Below are 14757 nucleotides of genomic sequence, written 5' to 3'. Positions count from 1 at the left end.
ATAGTCAATCAGTCATCTGTTCAGACCTGGAAGGCTGAACCTATAAAAACTATGGATGGTTTCATTTCTAGAGCTCTAATATCTAATGATGTCTTGGCAGGTTATGAAATATTCTCCAGTTACTGATGTTTTCACAACTGTGAATATAGTAAAAATCACCTGCTTAGTTTTGTGATGTACGAAAACATAGTGCAGTGGATCTGCTTAGGGGAATTGTAACTTGGCAATTCAGGAAATAGGTTGCTTAGTGTAACACCATAATTGACTACCTGAAGTACAGCCCCAGATCTGCAGTTCCCACACTATCTGTGCCTGAGCAATTCTTACTGATACTAGTTCTGTCTTACTTGAATCTGAGTGCCTTTTCTTGAGGTAGCTGTTGAGTATTCCACCTAAAGCAACCAACATACAATGACATCACAGACGAGGAACCTGGATGGACAGGGAAAGCAACCTTAGAAGTGGTCCTTGTGCTTAAAGCCAAAAGGAGTATGTTTGGAGAAGTGGTGAAAGCTGGCCTCCTGTCCATGCAACCAGCTCCTTGTATTTTTTTTTCTTTGTTCAGCTATCCTCTCTAGGCCCTTGAGCTCCTACCCAGCTCCCTGTTATTTTCCATGTACGCACCTGTTCGTTATCCATGCTGTCCGCACGCCTTAAAGTGTGTTATCATCGTGTATCTCCGTGACCACCTGTGTCCAGATCCCCACCCACCCACTGCAGTTTTCTTCTCAGGCATCTTGAAAAGTATTTTCAGTGTACATTTCCCCCAAAAATCTTCCATGTAAAATGTTGCTTCTGGATGTATGTGTCCAAGACTTAAAAGGCAGTTGTTTCTAGAGAATAATATGTACACTCTCAGGCTGACCTTAATGTTTTCTGTCATTGTTTTGCTCTGACTGACTATATTTGATTTTTGTCAGTTTCTATACACATTTGATCAGTTATTCCTTTATTGTTACCTTTGTGTTATCAGTCAGCCTACACCACATTAACTTGTACAGATTTCTTTTTTTATATGTGAATGTTGACAAAGTTTTCTGTTGTGATTCCTTGACCCTTAAGCACCTTCAGTTCAGCATATTTCATTCTGTGAAACTGATATATGGATGGTTTAGCTCTACAACTCTTTTCTTCAGTATTAGAAAACTCTAGGTTTTGTATGTTTGGGGTCTTTGAGACAGGGCCTAACTATGTAACTGTGGCTGTCCAGGAATTCACTATGTAGACCAGACTGAACTCAAACTCTCTGTGATCCTTCTGCCTCTGCCTTCCAAGTATAGGTATTAAAGGCATGTGCCACCATCCCCTGCTATTTTTCTTAATATTACCCCTACAGAGTTCTTTAAATTTTATTAGCTTTTGGAAACCATCCGACTGTGTAGCACTTAATTGACTTTGAACTTGGAATCTTCCTGTCTTGTTCTCTTGACATGTATATGTTCTCTTAGTTTTATATACATAAAATTTAATTTATACATTTAATTATACTTATATTTACATTATTTTGTTTATATAATTATTTAATATTTTACTTACATTAGAATTGATTTTTGGGGGCTGGAGAGATGGCTCAGTGGTTAAGAGCACTGCCTGCTCTTTGAAAGGCCCTGAATTCAATTCCCAGCAACCACATGATGGCTCACAACTATCTATAATGAGGTCTGGTGCCCTCTTCTGACCTGCAGGCATACATGCGTGTCAGAGAGAGAAGAGATGAGAGTGAATAGGAGAGAGGTCAGGGCACAACTTTTCATGAGTTGGTTATTTCCTTTCACTGTGGATTCAAGGGATCAAACTCAAGTCAGCTGGCCTCCACAGAGAGTGGTTTTACCTGAAGTGTCCTCACTGGCCCCTCCAATCACATTTTCATGTAAGTGGATTACAGAAAGTGCTTACTTTCTTAGATTCATAATTTAATACTATTAGCTTCAAGAATCATTTGAGCAGGTCTGGTTGCAGTACATGGCAATGACGTTCTTTGCAGGTCTGGTGACAACGCAGACTTCCTGACAACCATTGGCACTGTGTTCTTGTTTATTAGATGTTCAGGTCTGGTGATAGAGCACTGACGTCCTGACAACCAGTGGTGTGTGTTCTTACTAGGTGTTGGGATCAAACTTGTAGTACTGTGCATGCAGTCATGTGCTTTTCTACCATGTTATGCCTCCAGCCCCTGTATTTATTTTTAAATAAGTTAGAATAGCTTTTTTGTTCCTTCTTTTTACCTATAATTCAGGACAGAGGGGGAAAATACTCAAATTCTATATTATCACAAAACATCAAGAATCCTGGTGACCTATGATCATTATTCCTCACTCATGTCAGTCCGTAGAATGTTTGGGATTAAATTGAGTATTAACCTCATTTGATTTGCCTAGGTGATTTTCCTTTGCACTTAACATATTAATCTTCTGCCCTTTGAATTCCAGAAGACACTGGTCCCTTTCCTCTGAGTTGTTTTATGTAGAGTCAGATGTGTAAATCCCAAGACGGACAAGGGGAAGAGCTGCCGAATGGTGGCCTCAATGGGGAGTGTCTAACTTGTGAAACTTTCCTTAGGGTCCCAGCAGCTTGTAGGTCCCAGGTGAGGACTCAGATGAGCAAATGGGTTGTTTTTCCCATCTTAGTTTCCATGTTCACCAGAACTGTCTTATTCAAGGAAGAAGAACAATTGTGGAGGAAAAGCTAACCCTTTCTCTTCCAGTCTCTCCTCCAAATTAATGTTGGTGCTGTCATGATCATATATCTGTACCTATACTAGATTAAAGTGCCGTCAATTTTGATAATTGTAAAGGGAGCAAAAAGGTACTTATTAAAAGTAAACAAGCCTAAGAAGCTGTATGAATAATGGTAATAATATGCAGACTTTAAAATATGCAAATGGTCTTGCTGATGTAATGTGAGGCAGGCGAATCTCTGTGAGTTCAAGACCAGCCTGGTCTACAAGAGCTAGTTCCAGGATAGCCTCCAAAAGCCACAGGGAAACCCTGTCTCAAAAAAACAAAACAAAAAAAAAAAGATGAAGATATAGAAAGCAGATGAAAAGGAGCCAGGATTCGGGGGAGAATGCACAGGAACAGAGCTGTGACGTGTGTGGGAAGGACAAGGGTTTTGTAGTTAGAACCTCCATGCTCTAGTTGCCCCTCCATCGTTAGCTCCCCGGGCTGTTGGCTGTGCAGTAAAGTTTCCTTGCTCCAAAATAGGAGTGAACAAATTCTAGCTATGTAACACAAAGATCCAACCAACTCCTGCCTGTAGATGTCCTTTCAGTTGTTGGTCATTTGTTCTTTAATGGAGCATCAGTAAGCATCTGTTCTTGGGTAGGTACTGTATTAGATTTGGTCAATAAGATAAAACTATTTCCATAAAAAATGCCTAAGCTCATATAACACACTTAGCTTGCATGTAAGTCTTCATGTAGAATAGCAAGGACACAATGAAGTGTGTCTAACGTTTTGGCACAATAAAGCAGAAGATGAATCTGATGTTGACTCAAAAATAGAAGCTAAATTTTCAGCTGATGTGAAGGGTCTTGAAGGGGGTCCTAAGTCAAGCACCTTAGTGGTTTCACTTTCATGTAAATGAATTCATTTTAGATTAATTCTTTTAATAACGGCTTAAGACTACGAGTCCAGTCAACTGAAACTGTTGCTTAAAATAGTTCTGAGACAGAAAGCAGAACTTGGTGCCTGGTAAGAATATTGACTGAAAGACTTGGAGATTGTACACTGCAAATGTTGCAACTAATTCTGGTAATAGAGGTAAATAAGGACATTGACTTTTTGATAAAATTATTACCCTTTGGTACTGTCTGCTACAAGCCCCATGGATTGAGAGAACATGCTGTGAAATGAAGAGTTAACTCCAGTCTCAACCATGTAGCTGCAAGGGACTGGGGAAAGAGCTACAGGAAGTTGCCAGACAGACATATTGGATGCACTGAAGCAGGAGAGGCTAGGAGCCTTTGTTGCTCTCCTCTCCTCTCTTCCCCTCCCCTTCCTTCCCTTCCCCTCCTCTCCCCTCTCCACCCATCCTTTCCCAGGGTGCAGGCCATAGAGTGCTGTGACATTGACACTCAGATGGAGCAGGAATCAGCTAGATAGACCGAACTCCAGAACCAGCTGGTCATGCTGGAGTCCAGTGTGATGGCAGGTGACTAATCCGCCTGCAATGCCAGTTTGGTGGCCTCATCGTGGCTTGGAGCCTGGCAGCTGTGCTTTGGGCATATTCAGGGACTGAGATGAGTTTCTACAAGGAGCTCATGCTGAGCTGGTGCAGTGTTTCTGCTCTCAGGGGACCGTTCCCTTGCACTCCTGTTCCCTATCCGGATACCAGTTGCCTCCGTTACTCTGTTCCTTCTTTCTGTACGTCTCATGTGAGCCCTCTAACTGCTTATTCTGTGTCAAAATTACACTAGCCTTTTTTGCCTTTTATTTCCTTTATAAATAAATTGTCCTATACAAAACAAACTCTTGGTCAGAGGAAAATTAGACTTCTTTATAAATTTTTCCATTTATAAATTCAGTATATTTGGGATTTCATATGGAGTAGTTTTTAAATGCCTAATGCATGCTTCACGTTTTCAAGTTCTCTCAAATATGAATTGTACACATTTTCATCACCATATCTGTTACATAAAACAGGCACACACATTTGGATGCTCCAGAAGACCTGTTTCCAGGAACAGCAGGAAGGCAGGCTGTTTCAAATGGATGTTAATTCTGCAGGTGTGACAGTGTAGGGATGGGAGCTCTGTGTGAAGAAGATGCATCGACTCCAAAGCAACACCCCAGAGAAGGAGCAAGGGACCCTGGCACAAAACACGCCTGTTTTGTCATTAAGTCTTGGAGTGCAGGTGGAGGCTTTGCGGACAAACGGGAAGAGAAGCAAACCCGAGAGACCTCCTTGTTTTGATCACAACATATGGAATGGAGAAAAATGAGAATCTGATGATCTGTAGTAAGAGCTGAACATAGTACTGACTGGTGAAGGATTATTTTGCTTAGAACTCTAATCAGTTCTCACTACAGAATAGCTTGATTCAAGAAAAGTAATTGTGTAAGGGCAAGTTAGATGCCTCAGTAGATAAAGGGGCTTGTAGTGCAAGCTTGGAGATCTGTGTTTGTTCCCCTAGACCCAATATAAATGTTCTAAGAGAGAACCCAAAATTCTTCTCTGACTTCTTCTGTGTACATACAGCCCTACACACACACACACGCACGCACACATGCACGGTAATAATTTTAAAGATATTTTAAAATTGTTAACTTTTTGTTGTTGGAAATAGGATGCCACCTCCCTCTGTGTGGACAAGCCATGTTTTTGTTGCCTTCCTGTTGGGCATACTCACTTCCCCCACACTGATGTAGTTGTCCTAACGGAGTAAGCTGTCTATTCATTCACTAACAAAAGTTAGGAAAACAATACTAATTTTTTTTTCATGAACCAGCTTCTCACATGTAGCTCCAAGTGGTCTAGAATTCACTATGAAAATTAAGGCTAGTTTGTTTAGGTGGGTGGTGGATTTTTTTTTTAATCCAGGTTGGCATTGAACTCCACCTGCCTCTGCCTCCAGAGTGCTGGGATTAACAGTATGCACCATCAGCTATTAAATATTTTTTATTCAAGTGTCTATTTGAAATTTTATAGGGATTTTTCAAGTATTTTACTACTTTCTTAAAATGTTATAATACAATTGGTCAAAATTGTGTCTATCAGATATGCTTCCTTTTTCAGTTTTGTGTCATTAAATGACAGTTATGTCGAGAAGGCTAGCTAAAATCCATCACAGTACACCAAAACGTTCTCATTCTGCTGTCAAAAAGATTAGTTCTGTCCACAGAAATGAACCTTGTGGTGGGCTTCTCCCAGGAACCTTTCTCTTGTTTACACTATTCTTTCCTTTTTTTTTTTTTTTTCAAGACAGGGTTTCTCTGTATTGTTTTGGAGGCTGTCCTGGAACTCGCTCTGTAGACCAGGCTGGCCTCAGAGATCTGCCTGCCTCTGCCTCCCGAGTGCTGGGATTAAAGGCGTGTGCCACCAACGCCAGACTCTAGTATTCTTTCTTTGTGATCTCAAGATCTGTAACTAGAACACAATAATAGCTCACCTACCCAGCAGTTCCTCTTGGTGTGGGCTTCTATTATTTAGTGGGAGGATCTCTATGTAGCTTCAGCTGACTTTGGACCTGTTCTCCCTGACCTTCTAAGTGCTGTAGTTAGTTACAAATGCCATGGCCACCCCTGACTTTTAGATGCCATGACTTCCCCCCAATTGTCTCTGCTATGTGTAGAATGGAAGCACTTGTCCTTCTTAATTTCCCTGGTGGCATATTTTTCAAAGGTAGCACATATTCATTGTAGGAAACTCTATGTAAAATCACAGTAGAATTGTGTATTTTGTCCTGGCTTAAAGGACATCAGGAGGCAAGAAATAAAGGTTAATTACTTAAATAGGACAGTTGCCAGTTGAAAAGAAAAGCAAACTACAGTAAGATTTCATTGGTGATACAAATAATAAATTGTCATATTCCTTAAAGGAAATAAATGAATTACATAGTCCATAGTATATAGTTTATGTATTCCATAAGAGAAATATATTACATACTTCATATATGATATAACTAGTAAATTCACAGAGAAAATTAAGTAGTTATAAAAGTAGGAAAAGATTATCACTCTCTTTTTTTTCCTTCTCCCAGACAATGTAGCTCTATGTAGCTCGGACTGTCCTGAACTTTCTGCTGGCCTCTAATTCACAGATTTCTCTTCCTTTGCCTGCAGAAGGCTGGGATTAGCCATGCCCAGCACCCTCACTTTCTAATATTTTTAGTCAATAATTTAAGAACTGCATTATTGAATACTGGTGAGAATAGGAGAAATGGAAAAGTCATCTGTGAGCTAGGATATAAACTTTGGGGGAAATAATATATCTGTTAAAATAAATATATAAGGGGAAAGGTGTCTTTAATCTTCTTGGTACATTTTGGGAGTAAAAGTAACATTGAATAGGTGTGTGTTTGTGTGTGTGTGTCTGTGTATGTGTTTGTGCATACACATGCGTGCACTTCCATGGATGTGTGCATGTATGCATGTACTTTTAGTATGTGGCTTTGTAGCAAGAAAAAAAATCAAAGCTTCAAGGGTCTTGAAAAAAGAATGGTGAATGCATTGTCTTTTCCATTGCACATCTTATACAAGTTAATCTATATAGTTGAATTTATTTCAGTGTGCAGAGGCCAGAAGAGGGATCAGATCCCTCAGAGCTGGAGTTACTGATGTTTGTGGGGTATCTGGCCTGATGTGTGGGTGCTGGGATCCAGACTCCATTCTGTAGGTTTGCACAGGCAGGTGCTTTTAAGCACCAAGCTGTATCTCTAGCCCTATGGAAATTTTCTCAAATGAAGTGAGAAGGAAGCTTGCGCAGTCAGCTATTATTACATTGTGTAGTTGTGCTTGTCTGTTTTGATTACTTGATGGGGACTATGGTTGGGAAGATAATTACACCCAAGACTGCTACACTATAGACAAAGTTCATCGTGGCAGGGCAATTAATTAGTTGAGATAGGTGTTAGTGATAAAGTTATTTGTTATAATTGACATCTTTTATCATTTAAATCCAAAATTTTAAAACAACAGAAATCAGAAGTACAACCAGGGTGTCTTGATGCAGACTCTTTCTCTTCATAAGGGAAATGCTGTTTACAGGCTAGTATTTCATACAGCATCCATCATCTGTGAGCATGCTGCTACATTGCAGAAGTGCAATGTCTTATTAGCCACTAAATCCCTGAACATTGTCATTGGCATATAATTGTGATATAGTGGTAACATACAATTATTTCACAACTATTTAATCTTGTTACATGAGCAGTCTACCATGAAGATCATAGCCATATTTGTTACCTTAAAAGTTTCCTCTTGGGGCTAGTAAAATGGTTCAGCATGTAAGACTGATTGATCCTCTTCCAGAAAACCCAAGTTTGGATCCAAAAACAAGCCAGGCATCTCACAGATGTCCACATCTCCAGGGAGTCCAACACACTTATTCTGTTCTCTACAAGTGTACACACACACACACACACGCGCGCGCGCGCGCTGTTTCTTCTTTAAGCTGGGTGGTGCTGGCGCATAGGAGAATCTCTTGAGTTCAAGATCAGCTTGGTCTACAGAATGAGCTCCAGGACAGCCAGAGCTATCCTCTTTCCGGTTCATAAATCCCTGCTTCCTGATTTTCCCTTATCCAAACCTCAGGCATCACTTTTCCCCCACTATAAACTAGCCTGCAATTTCAGGTCTATAACATTTTTAACTCTGAAAGTATCCATGTTGTTATGTATGTTAGTAAACAAAATTCCTGAGTAGATTTACCACATAATGTATATATTTCAGGATTTTAATTTCTTCTCATTGACCTAGTCTGACAGGGACTCACTGTATCATCCTAGTGGGCATTGATCTCCCAGGATCCCTGTCTCAGTCTCATGAATTCTGAGAGTACAGTGATTACATGTGTGCTCCTCCAAGCCTGATTGTAGGTACTTGGCATGATTAGCACATCGGTTAGCAGTAGAGGCAAAGAGCATTTTCTTGTCTAAATGTCTAGCTTTTGCCATAAAGGAAGCAAACACCATATGAAGGTGCTTTGATTCCCATTGCCCTTTTGAAGTAGATTGGTGTCTCTAGACATAGACGTGTCTCCTTTTCAAGAAAAGCCTTATGTTATTAAAACATTTTAAATGCCATATTCTGTAGGTCTTTAAAGTGTCTAAAATGTATCTCTGAATGATCTTGAAAACATACCTAACATGACTATAAGTTTGATAGTTATAGGTGGCTAACTATTAACCTGTGTTTATTATCCCTAATAGATTTTAAAGACTAAAAATTTACATAACCATTTTTAATGTACATGTACGTACAGTACTTTAAATAATAATAGAAATATATGCAGTATAACAAAATAACTTTAAATATGTATCAATATACAAAAATCCCATGCCAATGTAAAATATTTGAGATTAGTCTTTTAAAAGTAGACTCAACCATCTATCCATTTATTTAATCATTTCTGTACTGTATTCCCCTTTTTCTTTCAGAAAGAGATCCTTGACTCTCTTTGTTTAGCTTTTCTCCTAACCATGACCAATAACAACTTGTAACCCAACCCCCTTAAAGGATTACAGACATCTATTACCCATCAAAATGGCCAAAAGCCATGGATCCCACCTTTTGGAAATGTGGGTGTTTGTGTTCTTTAGACTGCTTTTGGTTGTCTTAGTGTGCTGGCATCTTTAGGAGACCCTGGGAAAATTAGGATAATGGTTACAGCTTGGGACAGTTAGCTGTATTACTTGTTGTCCAGTCTCTGCGCAATGGGAAAGTGCATGGCTCATCTGAAATCCTGACTAGAGCAGTCTGTGAAGCTAGACTATCTCAGCCATCAGCCTTGAAACTGTTCTGGATGTAGAACTCTGGCAAAACTGCAACAGAGGCACTCTGAGAGGCTGGATCACCTGGGCCACCTATTGTCATTAGTAGTGTCTGGTCCCCTTGCTCTGAAAACACACACTTCCAAAGGTAATATACACATCTGCAATAGCACAAGTATGAAATGTGTGCTGTACATAATTCAGTTAAAGGTGATTTGTTTGTTTTGTGTTTGAGCAGGTAAAAGGCATCTATCAACTTTGTAAGTCCATTTGGACTGTATAATCAAGCTGTAATATAAATCTATCCATGCCATATGATACGTCATTAGGGATTTGTCACTAATAAGGTTTATCATGTCTCTTCTCATCTCAGAGCTGTTCTCATTGTCATGGGGTCAGCTTGCTTGTCACCTATCCTGTAGTCTTTTTTTTGGTTTCTTCCCCCATGTCTGTAACCAAGATACTCAGGAAGTCTCCCCCGTTAAATCTCCCCTGGTCTGATCTCTAGTAATCTGGAAGAAATCCACAGCCTTCTGTTTCCAGTGGAAACAAAAACATAACCTCTCCCCTAATGTACCACATTGTCCGACTTCCATTTTGAATTTAAGACATTTTAAAAACATATAGGTTGGTTTAATTTAGCAATTTCCGTAATCCAATGTCTCTCAGCAGTTACTGACTCTTTTTGTATGTTAGCATTTTAAAAATTCAGTGTTAATAAGACACCATCTAGGATCCAGACCCTCTTGTGTATTTTCCATCCTTATATGACTTATTTTATTATTTTACCCTCTTTGACCTGACTTTATTATTTTTAAACTTTTTTCTATGATTGTCTATACCAATTTTTTCTTAAGCATACACACATTGTTAAATCACTGTAACCTGTTTAAAGGGTTTATTTTTTTTCCGTCTCTATTTGCTCTGTTATGTATTTGTAACCTTTTCTGTCTGCATGAGCAACATCTTAAACCCGCCATGTAGCTTAGCTCGTGGCACTGGCAACTCAAGCACGCAGACAGCTGCCAGGAGGCATGTCTCTTTACTGTGACTACCAGGACAGACACGACACTAGGAAGCCAAGTTTGACTTCATTTTTTGTGTGTTTCGAAAAAATTTTTTATGCTTCCTGAAGTCTTTCGTTGATAATACTTGGCCAGACATGAGTGTTCTGGCCTGCCTGCTCCCAAATCACAACACAGAGACTTACTAATTATGAAAGCTTGCCCAATAGCTTAGACTTGTTCCCACCTAGCTCTTAAAACTTAAGTTAGCCCATTTCTATTCACCGACTTTCTGCTCTGTGGTATTATTACCTTTACTCCACCGTGTTGCTTCCTGCTTCCTCCAACTCTGGCTCATGACTCCTTGTGCCTTTGCCCTTGTTCGTCCCGCATTCTCTCTGCCCCGAAAACCCTGCCTGCCTGTTGTCCGTTTTAGCTTTTTATTAAACCAGTAACAGTGGAATGTCTTCACACAGTGTAAAGGAATATTCCAAAACAGCTATTCAGCTTGTTACATGGGTGTTCGGATCTGGAAGGTGGTCTTGATGGGTGGGCAGCTCGTGCTCTTGAGTGCTGAGCGTTGAGACAGCCCTTTCCTTCATGCACCTTTCATGCCGGGTGTTGTTCAGGGTTAGTTAAGAATTGCTGCTTGTAGAGGACTTAACCCTTGATAAAACTCACCAGCTTTACCTATTCATTCATTCATTCATTCATTCATTCATTCATTTTTGGTTTCTCTGTTTAACAGCCCAGCTGTCCTAGAACTAGCTCTGTAGACCAGGCTGACCTCAAACTCACAGAGATCTGCCCGCCTCTGCCTCCCGAGTGCTGGGATTAAAGGCGTGCGCCACCAACGCCCGGCGGCTTTTTTTATTCTAATTGTGTGTGTATGCACATATGTATCAGTCATGTTTGTGTGCACATGAACGATTGCACACTTGTAGGTCAGAAGACAACTTCGTAGCGTCTTTTTTTTTAATGAGGTTGGGAGTTGTACCTCTGACTGTCCTCAAAAACTCTGTGTAGACCACACTGCCTCTTCCTCCTGGGTGCTGGGATAAAAACTGTGTGCCACTGGTGCCTCCTTCCATCAATTGTTTAATGAGTTCTCAGGATCGAACATAAATCCTGAGTCATCTCATTGGACTCCTCATCAGTTTTATATTTTTTCAAAACCTTTGTAACTGGATTTGATATTTTTCATGTCTTTCAGTTTTGTAGGTCAAAGGTCCACAGTGGCAAGCACTGGAGGTTTCCAGAAGCCTGTTTCTCTGGGACTCTCACTTGGTAGCCTGTTCATTGCTTTCTCAACCACTGTGCCTTGCTGGGCAATTGCCCTACTCACAACTCCCTCGCTCCTCCTTCCTCCTTTACTTAAAAAGGCCTTTTGATTACTTGGTATCTAGTGAGTTCCTGTCCATCTGAAGATGCTTAATTTTACCACATCTCCAGGGGCACTTGGCCGTAAGGCTAAGGTATAAGCATTTGGAGTGATGTTATTCTGCATAGCATACTGCAATGCTAATATTTAGATGGAAATTTATTTTTAATTATTTATTCATTTAAGAAAGGATTTCTCGACGGGCGGTGGTGGCGCACGCCTTTAATCCCAGCACTTGGGAGGCAGAGGCAGGTGGATCTCTGTGAGTTCGAGGCCGGGCTGGACCGACAGCCTCCAAAACAATACAGAGAAACCCTGTCTTGTAAAACAAAAAAACAAAAAAACAAAAAAACAAAAAAAAAAGAGCCGGGTGTTGGTGGCGCATGCCTTTAATCCCAGCACTCGGGAGGCAGAGGCGGGCGGATCTCTGTGAGTTCGAAGCCAACCTGGTCTACAAAGTGAGTTCCAGGACAGCCTCCAAAGCCACAGAGAAACCCTGTCTCGAAAAACCAAAAAAAAAAAAAAAAAAAAAAAAAAAAGAAGAAGAAGAAGAAGAAAAAGAAAGGATTTCTCTATGTAGCCCTGACTGTCCTGGAACTTTGTAGACCAAGCTGGCCTCAAACTCAAAGATCTGCCTGCCTCTGTCTCCTGAGTCCTGAGATTAACCTGCATTACCACTGCCCGACTAGAGGAAAATTTAAACCACTAATTGAATATACTTTGAAAGAAAAATATGTTCATCTGGGTGGTGTTAGCACATGCCTTTAATCCCAGCACTCAGGAGGCAGAGGCAGGCAGATCTCTCTGAGTCCAAGATCAGCCTGGTCTACAAGAGCTAGTTCCAAGATAGGCTCCAAAGCTACACAGGAAAACCCTGTCTCAAAACAAACAAACAAAAAATAATAAAAGAAAAACTATCTTCATAGTGCTGGCCTCAGCATCCACCTTCAGAAACTGTTAAAAGTAAGTAAAATTCAAAGGAAGGGGGAAAGTAGGATGAAATACAAAGCAAAATTTTAAAAACAGGAAAGAAAAAAAACCTAAGGTGGTAATTGAGAGCATCAATATAATTAATCTAGGTATTAAGAAGCCTCGCTGATCAATAATTGTAAAGTGAGAAGTGAAAACTCTCCATTGTGTCTAGACATCTGTTTTTGGTAGAGCATAGGGCTGAACCTTCCGTTTTCTTATATTTACTATTTTTGTTTCTGATGCTCAGCCCTGAGACGCTTTCTTTAGACAGAACAGGGAGCAGTTACCAACCTCATAGGAGCCTCAGAGGCTGAGGTGCAGGGGAGCAGAGTCCTGTGTGCTTCCCTCTCCCTGTCCTGGTTCATGCATCTTCCTCATTGATAACATTCTTTGCAGCTGTTTTGTGTGGTCATTGTTTGTGGTAGGGTGTTTTTGTGTTGTTTTAGGCAATGTTTCACTTTGTAATCCTGGCTGTTCTAGAATTCATTATGTAGACCAGGTTGCCTGGAACTCAAGAGAGTTGCTTGCCTCTACCTCTCCAGTGCTGGAATCAATGACATATGCCACCATGCCCTGCAGTTTCCACTATAGAATTTCTCTTCTCTCACCCTGATTATCCTTGTTTCCAAACACAAATCACATTTCTTTTTCTAAATTCCCATGGGAATTTCTGAAACAAACAAAAATGTCAAAGGGAGGGCAAGATAGATGACACTGCCTAAAGAAGCCCGGTAGAGGGCCCAGAGCTTGGGATCTGTGGACGTGATTGAGAGCTGACTGAAGGGCAGAGAGCTAAGAAGAAAAGGAGCATGAAGAAAAAAGGATGGACGAGAAGGGTTGAAAGCCAGGTGTCTAGGGTGGGAACTCTCAGGGAGTTCCATAGCTAGAACATTCTACTCTCTTTATGTTACGCCTGTGACAGGGTGCTTGCCCCTCCTCAGCAGGTGAAATGCTTCCTCAGTTTTGTGTCATTTGAGTTCTGAGCCCTGTACTCAGGACACATAATGGAAAGGAAGAAAAGGAATCCGTCTGTAATTGAGGCTCTCGACTCCTAGCCACACTCTTAATTCTCATTGCCAGTTTGTGAGTAGTGTGAAGTCTTCACAGTCTAACAAATTTACAGAAAAACAACAGACACAATGTTTTTATTCAATAAACTTTGGTGCTGTACTAAGCACCACAACAGCTTGTGAGGGAGACCTCAGAACCTAAGACCTCCATCTCTGACCTGGCAACCTGGATTCCACCAGAATCCATGTTCTGAAATGATCTCTGTGAGCCATGCTCAGATGAGTAAATAAATACTTCGTTTCAAGATGCAACTCTGACATACTTGCATTTTGTGCTGCTAATTGATGGCTATATTTACCATATGGTTGGTGGTAGTAGCAGTAGTAGCATTTGGCTTCTTGCAGCAATCTTTTTCTGTGTAACTCACCATGACTTTGAACTCCCTGTGTCCAGGCTGGTCTTAAACATGAAGTTTTACTACCTCAGTCACCTTGAACTATCCCCCTAAACTGTATTTCTTCTTACTTCAGCCACCTTATCATGTACCAATTCTGGTAATTTCAGGGGCCATCTATTACTTGCTTCTATTCAAATGAAAAGCACAACTCAGGTCTTTATGACAAACAGGTAGTTATTAGAGCCAGGTAGCTGGGTGATAAGTCCCATTGTGACAGGGAGACAAAGCTGTGGAGACTTCTTGGTTCTGAGTTATAATATAGATAAAATGCACATCCCAGGAATGTAGATGTAGCATGGCTTCCATGGAAAGGAGTAAGAACACCATCGCCTGTAAACCAGTGGTGCTGATAGGGAATACTCCAGATTCTAGGACCTGCCACAAACAGTGGCTCATAAAAGTCTCTACCGTGCTCTGTCCTGGATGTGGAATTTCAAGCCTGTTAACTTAGTATTGATAAGGACTTCTTTCTATAGGCTAGTCAGACATTTTATTCTGTCCC

At 40.6% G+C, this 14757-nt stretch overlaps 1 protein-coding gene across 18 annotated transcripts in view; it reads left to right on the top strand.

Moving 5' to 3' along the window:
• The window catches only part of Eif4g3 (eukaryotic translation initiation factor 4 gamma 3), a 210279-nt gene that overhangs the window by 131424 nt on the left and 64098 nt on the right, over window positions 1-14757 (top strand). The gene's annotated exons all lie outside the window — the stretch shown is intronic.

This window comes from Mesocricetus auratus, unplaced genomic scaffold (genome assembly GCF_017639785.1).
Source record: "Mesocricetus auratus isolate SY011 unplaced genomic scaffold, BCM_Maur_2.0 Super-Scaffold_100014, whole genome shotgun sequence".
Classification (NCBI taxonomy): domain Eukaryota; kingdom Metazoa; phylum Chordata; class Mammalia; order Rodentia; family Cricetidae; genus Mesocricetus; species Mesocricetus auratus.
Note: the sequence above shows the minus strand (reverse complement) of the source record. Positions and strands in the feature narration are given on the sequence as shown.